This window comes from Lathamus discolor, chromosome 5 (genome assembly GCF_037157495.1).
Source record: "Lathamus discolor isolate bLatDis1 chromosome 5, bLatDis1.hap1, whole genome shotgun sequence".
NCBI lineage: Eukaryota > Metazoa > Chordata > Aves > Psittaciformes > Psittacidae > Lathamus > Lathamus discolor.
The window spans coordinates 73,857,724-73,867,052 of NC_088888.1; positions in this window are offsets into that span (position 1 = coordinate 73,857,724).

The window sequence follows — 9,329 nt, forward strand, 5'->3', positions numbered from 1 at the left end:
AAGGAAGCATTGCCCTGTATCCTGGACTGCCACTTCTGTTCTTTTGAGCCATCAACAAGGTCAGTCCATTTACCACACATCATCCTTCTTTGACCTGAAACCTGGATACTTCTCACATGAAGAGGTGGAGATCACTATAGACACAAAAAATACTAAAGAAATAGAGCACCTCCCTTTTGAGAGGTTAAAGCCTGAACATAACAAGTGTATGTTCTTCAGCATTAGCAGTGTAAAATGAACCCATGCCGCAGCAGGACAGGGCAGGGAAGGGACCTTTGCTGGGGGAAGGCAGCAGAACTGCACCATGAAGTCACTGGTGTGGGGAATGAGAAACTGGGCTCCTGCGCCGCCAGTTTTGCCAGTGTTTCTGCATTACCCATGACATGTGCCATTTAACTTCTCAGTGCCTCTTCTCCACCATCTAGAAAGTGGGGAGCAATGATGTTTACCTACCTCATGAGGTGCTGAGGGGCTTAACTTGCTTAACTAGCATGTGTGTGGCACAGTCATGATTTCTGAGCAGAGCACCCAGTGGGAGTTCAAAGGTTTTTTTTGTAGCTACCAATAAGTTCTTCAATGTGTCCTCTGAATCAGTCCAGCTGGAAGAAAGTATGTATCTCCCCCACATCATAATTAAACTAGAGATAAATATAGCCCAACAGCCAATAAGCGAGCACTGTCAAATAATGATGCATCCTGGCATACAAAAAAGAGATATCCTAGTGTTTACTTTGCAGTGTGTTTTTTTACATCTCCTGTTCCCTTAGTAGTTATGTGGTGACAAAGACAGTCCTTTACATCCTATCCTCTCTTTACTAGTGCTGCCTGTCATTTAAACACTACCTAATAAACATCTTTTGGAGAGGCTACCTTACTGTTACTTTATATGCACGTGTGCGTAACTGATAGAGACTGATGTCTATTTCTACCAGACACAAAAATACAGCCTATAAAACCATCAAGGAGGGTATTTTTTCATTGAAGGGAAAAGAATATTCTCTCTCTTAGGCACCACTTACTTACGATTATTCATTAAAACAATAGATGAAAAGTATTAGATACAAATAAACCCAAGGCATCTCCTTCAGGCAGAGTATGAATTGTGGTTTTCTGCTCATTAAAGTGGCTAGGCATGAAGGTAGGACAAATATTTGAAGTACTGTGGTGAGAATGTATTTCCCCTTTCACCTTCTCTGGATTCCAAGAGACTCCATGAGCACTGCCTAACTTCTAGTTGCAAGATCCAACCAATGTTTTGAGAAATGGTGCCTGAAGCTAGGCTCTGAGCACTGTTTGATGGATACAGCCCAATTCTGTGAAGCTTGAAGCATCTGGACAAATAACCTACCGAAGGACAGGGTTTTCAGAAGTGCACAAAGGGTTTGGGTAAAGCTCACTGGTGAATACACCCCCTCTGAATAACCTGGTCCAATTATAAAGAGAGAAAATGTCAGCCCTGCTCATTCTGCGTCTGGCTCCATTGTACTTCTGTTTCTAACCAAATCATGTCTTCGAAAGAAAGCAACTCTATATAGAGATATATACATACACGTGTAATATATATGCAAGTAGCATATAACCAAGTAAGACACTGGGACATATACCTAAATACTGTACATATATGAAATTGTAATGTATTGTACATAAATTACTATTTATTGTGCCCAGAACACTTACTATATTGAAGTAAGAAAAAGAGGGCTCTCACTGCTAGCCAAAAGCCGAGAAAGGAGGTATTGGCAAAAATTACGGGTTCTCCCACATTCATGTTCCTTCTGAAAAGGAAGTGTTGAAAAGTTTGCTAAGCTGGTTGTACAGTGGGTACAATCCGCTGTGCTGATGGCTGTAATCAAACCTGGTAATAAAATAACAGATGGAAAGGGTGGAGAAGACTCCATTTCGTGGTGTGAACTCTAAAATGGTGTTTTAATTCTGTTTAGAGACCTGTTACCTACGAGCTAATGCCCAGGGATAAATGATTTGAATAAACACCTCATTTGTAATAGATTTGAAATAAAAAGCATCTCAGAAGGTGGAAGAAATGTAGTGGAAGCATGCAAATACTTTGAAGTATGCGAGGATTCTTGGGAAAACGGAGCTGCTAATAACAGCTACAAGCTTCAGAAACCTTTTGTGGAAACTGCAGCCCACAACTGAAGAAATGTTAATGATTACATATAAGGGCACATTTTCAAGAGCCTAAATGGCAGGTATATATTTCAATCTCCATTTCACTATAAATGAGAACTTGTCATATAATTCCTCCTTTGTGCCTTTGAAAAGATTGTCTCCACATGTAGCAATGGAAGATAAAAGGGGCTCTGAGGTGCCGGCTGCCCAATCTCAGCTATTATCCCTAATGCAGACGATAGGACTAAAGTAAATGTGCACGGGTGAGGCTGATACCCAGACCACTGAATAGTGGCTATTGTCAGTCAAATTCCACAATGGAGAGATTACAGCGAGGTACAGTCTAACTAAGTGAGATACTGCCCTGCTGAAATTTAACGAACAGAAAGATGTATTTAAAAACCAGCAAGACTTTAGCACTATTAAAATTAAAATGTAATCCAGTCTCACACTAAGCTGATTAATTCTTTTGCAAAAAAAATGACATTTGAAATAAAGTATCGGGGTCATTACTTTCCTGGTCAAGAGGAATTACCATTTCAGACGAAGCACAAAGGGTTGAGAGGGACATTGTGCACAAGCAGGGGGCACGGTGCTGCTCTTAGTGTCCAGCTCTTGCAGGTGTGACTGCCAGGCTGAGCAGAGCTCACTGCAGAGGTGTGGATCAGAGTACCCCCCTGTCCCAAGACTCTCAGTGCCTGGGCATCACACTTCACCATGTGGCACTCCTTGATTTGGGCAAGAAAAAGCTATCCTCTGCCAGAAGTGGTAGCATCCCCACCAGCTGTGGGGTGGTGCGGTGCAGTGATACAGCTGTTTTTGCTAGAGGTTTGGGCTCAGTGCTGGCCATGGGTGTCATCAGCTGGTCCTTAGCCAGAGTTTCATGTGCGAGCCACATGCCTGGGCAGCCCAGGGCAAAGAAACACCCGGCAGAGGCCTCTCCACACCAACACAAGGAGACTTGCACAGCCTCCAGGTGTCCCACCACCTCCCAGCTCACCCTGCCAGCACCGGAGAGATGGGGGCTATATCACTGGTATGTCACAAAAGGCCTCCCCAGCCGTCCCTTTGCAGGGGACCCAGGAAGCAGGACAACCCTGCATGGCTCACTCCTTGGATCAAGCAGCAAAGCCCTTAACAGATACTTTGGTGCCTGATTTTTGAGATTTCCTGCCTTTGAGAAAACGAATAAGACTTATCTTGGCCAGTTGTGCAAACTGGACTACTCCCACAGGATTTGTAGGGGTGTCCGGGTGTGGATTTGTGCACTTGCAACCATAGAAATTAGCTGAGGAAAAGTGCTTGGCAACTCAATCCATGCAAAATGCATATAAATGATGTGGGGGAAAAAAATGAAAGAGATTTTATTGCTCTACTTGTCACGCAGATTTATAGAAGAAAATTGTGTGTTTAGCTTAGAGGGAATTCAGAGAGGGAAATGAAAGGACAAGTTAATTGTAACGACAGTTTGTATTACTTGAACAAATATATTTTGGGAAATGGGACAGAACATTAGAGCTGTAAAACTCTCCAGCCTCCTGGCTCTTTCCATTTTATCTGGACTTTTATTAGGGTCCAAATTCATTTCGACCATGAGATTTTAAACTTTTCTTATTAAGGTGCATAACGACCACATTTTATAGGTACTGCTGCGAGGAGACCTTCAATGCTGAGCACAGGCTGTGGCTGCAGCAGCCTCCAAGCAAAATTACTGTTCTTTTTTAATCTGGAGTTTCAAGAGAGCTGCCATTCCACAGAACAGGAAAGGCAGAGTTATTTAGCTGTTAGGCAAAGAGACAGGACACTCTCTGGGGAGTTGGGCAAGAGCAAGGCCAGATCATTTGCACCAGATAGAAGCCTCAGCATCTAATGCATATAGGTAGGTGCTCAGATACAGAGCTGAGGAGGACTTTGTAAGACTATGTAGGGAGGAAAGGGAACTCCTGCTTGGACCACACCTGGAGACACTAACCATCTCAGGTGGTCGTCACCCTCACCATCACCCTCGCCATCACCTCCAGCCATGATGGTGACACGGATTCAAACTGCCACCCCAGGGAAGGTGACAAAGGACATTCCTGCAGGGCTTGGCCTCTCCATGAGACCCTTTCTTTGTGGGATCAGTGTTGGTCTGCCTCAAACAGCTCTGATCTGTCCCCAGGATGGCACACTGAAAGAAATGTTTCTCTTCCTCAGGGGCCGGGGTGAGGGCTCTGCATGTGTGCTTTGTCCATGAGGGAGGTTGGTGTCCTGCTCTGCAGATGCAATGTGTGTTTGCAGGATTTCTGTGACTGTGCCAAAGGCAGTATTTTGCCAAGCCACTATCTTCTCCTCACTTCTCCAGCTTCTCTTCCGTCGTGGCTGTAGCATTTGCGCTTCCTCTTCCTCAGTCCTCTGGCAGCTGACGTGAACATTGCAGCGTGTCGGTATTCTTCCCACGTCTCAGCTGGTGAAAAAAGCCATGGAAACAAATGAGTAACAGCTCCAGTACAAACCACCTTTGTGCTGGTGCTCTGCCAAGGGAAGAAACTGCTGAGGCTGGTTTACAAGTACAAACTCTGTCCCTAAGATCATTCCCTTACCGTATGAATCCGATAAACCGATGAGTTTAACTGGGAGGAGGTAAAACAGCACGGTACGAATCGAAGAAAGAAGAATCTGATTTGACTGAAGAGGAATCAGCCTCAGTAAGAAGTCCGAGGCTTACCCTCACATCAGCTACCAAGCAACATGGTGCAGATGCTCAGCACACAGCCGTGTGGGCCTGGCCCGGCTGCCTGGTGTGCTCAGGTCCTCAGGAGGATCCACCAGTGCACCCAGGACCGGAGCAGCCACCCAGGACACAATGTAGATCCCGAGTTTCATTCCTCCATCTCTCCATCTGGTGTTACTGGGCTGCTACCTAAGACCTTAAAATGCTCACAGTCGCTTCCGGGCACGTCTGTTCCCAGGAGAGACGCTGCCCTAAAGACTCATGGCTGCTCCAAGGCATGCCCCTGGTCCCTAGCTCAGCCTGAATGCCCTGATGCTCATCTCTCATGAGCCCTCGGGCTCACCCACCCAGCTGGCTGTCAGGTTCTGCTCAGCACTGCGGTATTAAGCTACCTCAGTGCCATTTCCCAGCTGCCTCCCTGAACCTGGACATGTCTCAACACCTTGGGCACCTTGCTCATAGCTCAGCACAGCCTCCACACTTCCTGCTGTCATTAGAGCGGGTAACGGACTTGAAGACTTCACACGCACTTGCTGCCAAGCAGACACCCCTCAGCCATCTTCTGGTGTCTGTCCTGCCCCTGGTTTCTGCTCCCTGTGAGGCTGCAAGAGGAGAGCGTGAATGCCCAGAAACAAGCTGAGGGCACCACAGAAGAGGGAAAGACACTGAAAAATGTTTCTTAAGGGATAGGAAGGCTGGAGAGGGTGAAGCTGCTGAGCTCAGTGCCTGCGTGCTTGGGCAGAGTGCTGGTGTGTGCCAGGTCTCTGTGAGGTCTCAGTGAGGCTCAGACCAGGCCCCACACTGGCACTTGATAGCCAAGGAGTGGTAGACCTGGGGCATGTCCCCACCACAGGGACAAGGTCACCATGCCAAGTGCTGCCACAGGCAAAATGGTCTTGGCAAGGAGGCCAGCAGCCAGCTCCTGCACCCAAAGGCAGCATCAACCGCACTTAAGTGACTTCTGACAGACACCCGTATAGCCTGCTCTCAAAACCAACAGCCTCCCTGGGCAGTTTATGCCAGTGGGCAACCAGCCTCAAAGTTAGAAAGTGTTTTCTGGTAGCCAGGCTGGATGTCCCTAGCTGTAACATGGGTCCGTTATGCCCTGTGCTACCTGCAGTGGATGTAAGGGAAAGTTTATGCTCCTAAGTTTGTGCAGATATGTATCAGGTGTCCTCTGCTCTTCACTTCTTTGGACTAGGTGACCTCCACTCTGTCTGTGACCTTCCTTGAAGCCACCTGGTTTGTATACAGAAAAGCCTGACAGCAGCCTTTCTGCAGCCATGAGTATGAGCCCTGTTCACCCCCACCATTTCCTTCTGCAGAAGAAGCGGCGTGGTTTCAGGTTAGAATTTGATTTTCTTTAATGTTTTTCAGTGATTTCATTTAATGCCTCATTATACTGCATAGAGCTGATAACTCATCCATGAACAACAGCCCTATCTTTTCCATAACACGTGCTCAGATCACCTGGCAGCCCACAAGTGACTAGTTTTGAATGCTTCCAAAAATTCTACCAGGCAGAATAACCCCTTTTCCTGACTTCACCATCAATAAACTCACACATGCCATGAATGCGTACAAGTGCTTTTCCACGCCTTCTGCATCACTGCAAACTTTGGTTCCTGACATCGTGGCAAATAATGCCCCCAGTAGAATCCAAAGCAGGACTTCCATAAGGATGTGTCTCTTATCAGCTCAGCTTTCCAGCGGAGAAGCTCTGATGAGCTGAGTCCACGTCCTGCAGCCGGGCAAGCGGAGAGGCAGGAAGAAGAATGAACCCTTGCTCTCGCTCCCTTGCACCAGCACCCTCGCGGGCAGGCAGGAGGAAAGCTGGTCGCTGTTTGCCTGGGATATGGATAAGTGCATTTTCATATTACATCTGATGTAATAAGTCAGCTAAATGACCCTCGTCAGGGGAGGGCAGCATGTTAATAAGCGGTCGTTACCAGCAGTTGACAGTTGGTTAGCACAGATTAATTCCTAATGAAGAAAAAACTCTTTATGTAATGTAATGCTTCTGGCTGGGGATCAAGGGTTGCAATCATCCACCCACAGCAGACCTTTAAATCCGGCTTTGTTCCACTGAGGGAAAAATAGACCACAAAAAAAGTCTGCTATTTTTTAAAGGTTATGATTCAGGCAGCGTCACTCGGATCCTAATTCCAGGAGCACTGAGCTTGTTTTCTAAAGAGTACAATATGTTGCACCATAGCCTGATGATGCAGATGTGGCGGAGGAGGGAGGCAGGAGGGGGCACTGCAGGGGTCGTGTGCCGGGAGATGCCCCCATCCAGCCCTGGGAATGCCAGGCCTTCACATACGGGTGGGGTGATGCCAGCTCCCTGGTCACAGCTATGGGTGGTTGGGGCTGGCTGACGGGCATCGGGTCATGCTGGGTTGCATGGATTCTCCCTGGGAAGGTACAAGGAGCAGGGTGCAGCTGCAACAGGGTTGTGTTGCATGTGGGGCCAGGGCATTCAGCCCTCACCTTCCAGCAGCCACAAGGAAACCAGCTGTGAAAAGCAGGAGGTCAAACCCAGCTTAAGCAGCAGGGGTTTTGGCAGCAGACTGGGCAGCTGCCTGGATCCCAGCAGACAGTGTCATGGTTGACGCACACACATAGGCTTTCACCCTTCCAGCCATCAGGAGGCTCCTGGGACCTTTATTTCCTCTTGCAAGGAAGCAATGCGTTTCACACTGACTCACTTACTTTCTTCTCCCTCCCTCAAGACATTCCTTGAGGAATTCAGGATTTAGAAGCTGGTTCCTGGACTCCTCTGCAGTTGACACCATCGCTCCAGGCTGTGCCAGAGTCACCCTTGCAGGGGGAGGTACGCAGCACCTTCACCCACCCCAGCAGAGGGCCTGAGGTATTCTTCCAAAGCCACGATGTCAAAACCAAAACTCACTGGAAGGCCAAATCCACCGAAACTTCAATAGTGTCAAGAATTACCAGTTAAGAGGAAAAATCATTATGGTTATTCTGTGACCTAAGGGTACAGATATAATAAAACTGATCCACATATAGGAGAGTGACTTGTACTTGTGAGGACTGTTTTTTTGCTATGTTTATTTTCACCATGATCTGATAGGAATCTTCCTACTGATTTACTGATGATCTAACAAGAAAAATTTGGAAGGAATTTTAGTTATGGCTTCAAGCAAGAATTGTTCCATTTTACTTGAGCATTTTATATTTTACAGGATATTGACTTACGCAAAATAAATGTATATAAGTAGGTGAAGCCCCGCAAGCTGTGACATGTGAATGGGAGATGACAGAAGACCTCTCAGATGTTGGGGTTGTCTTTCGTCTCCTTTGCGTTTCACCTTGCTTTTCCACAGTGGTGCCAAGCTGTGGAAAGCAGATTAAATCTGTAAGAAGTGTGAGAACAAAGTAAGTTCTGTGCAGGAAAACGGACTTCAAACAGGCAGAAAGGCTGGCAGCGGAGATACTGTCATAGGCAGAGACTTCAAAAGAGGCGCAGCAGGTAATTAGCTTTGCAACTAATGGGTGCAGCCGGAGCGAGGTTTTCAGGCTGTGTGAGCGAGGCTGAATGCTGCAAATTTCTGTGTAAGTGATTCCTTAGAGTTATTGCCATTCATGTATACTCGTGTTAAGGCAACCTGGAAGAGCCCTGTGCTTGTGTCCAGGAGCATGACATTGTCCCTAAAGACTTTCCATATCCCTAAGTCATAGAATCATAGAATCATAGAATAGTTAGGATTGGAAAGGACCTCAAGATCGTCTAGTTCCAGCCCCCCTGCCATGGACAGGGACACCTCTCACTAAACCATCCCACACAAGGCTTCATCCAACCTGGCCTTGAACACTGCCAGGGATGGAGCACTCACAACCTCCCTGGGCAACCCATTCCAGTGCCTCACCACCCTTACAGGAAAGAATTTCCTCTTTAAGTCCTAAGTCCTGGGGACAGGAGAGCAGGGGCACCGCTGCTGAGGGATTGTGCTGCCAATGCGGCAGCCTGGCCAGCAGCACCCCAAACTGTTCCATGGCTTAAACTAGCCACTGTGGCAGATCAGAGTAAAGGAACACCATGGAGCTGCTGCCCAGGCTAATGCTGCCCAAGGAAGACACCTCCAGAAGTCCCTGACCACCAAAGGCTGTCAGCTGGTGGTACCTGGATGTGCAAATGAGGCTTCTCAGCAGACTGCCATGCCAGCAATGGGGGCTGGTTACTGATGTGAGCAGAAAAAACAGTTATCATCCCCTCTCTGAGCCTTTTTCACACACCTGGTTTTTTACCAGTCAAATCCATGAGCAGCTTTATGCTTCTCAGCACAAAGCAAAATCCAACTGCTTTTTGCTCATGGGTGACTATAATAAACAGAAAATTTCGTGACAGCAATAGAAAGCAATGAGATGAAAACATCTGATTATTGACATCAGAGATGGAACAGCCCCATTAGATCATCTTAATCATCTCTTAAAAATGCTGAATGATTTTTAATGCTTTGTCTGG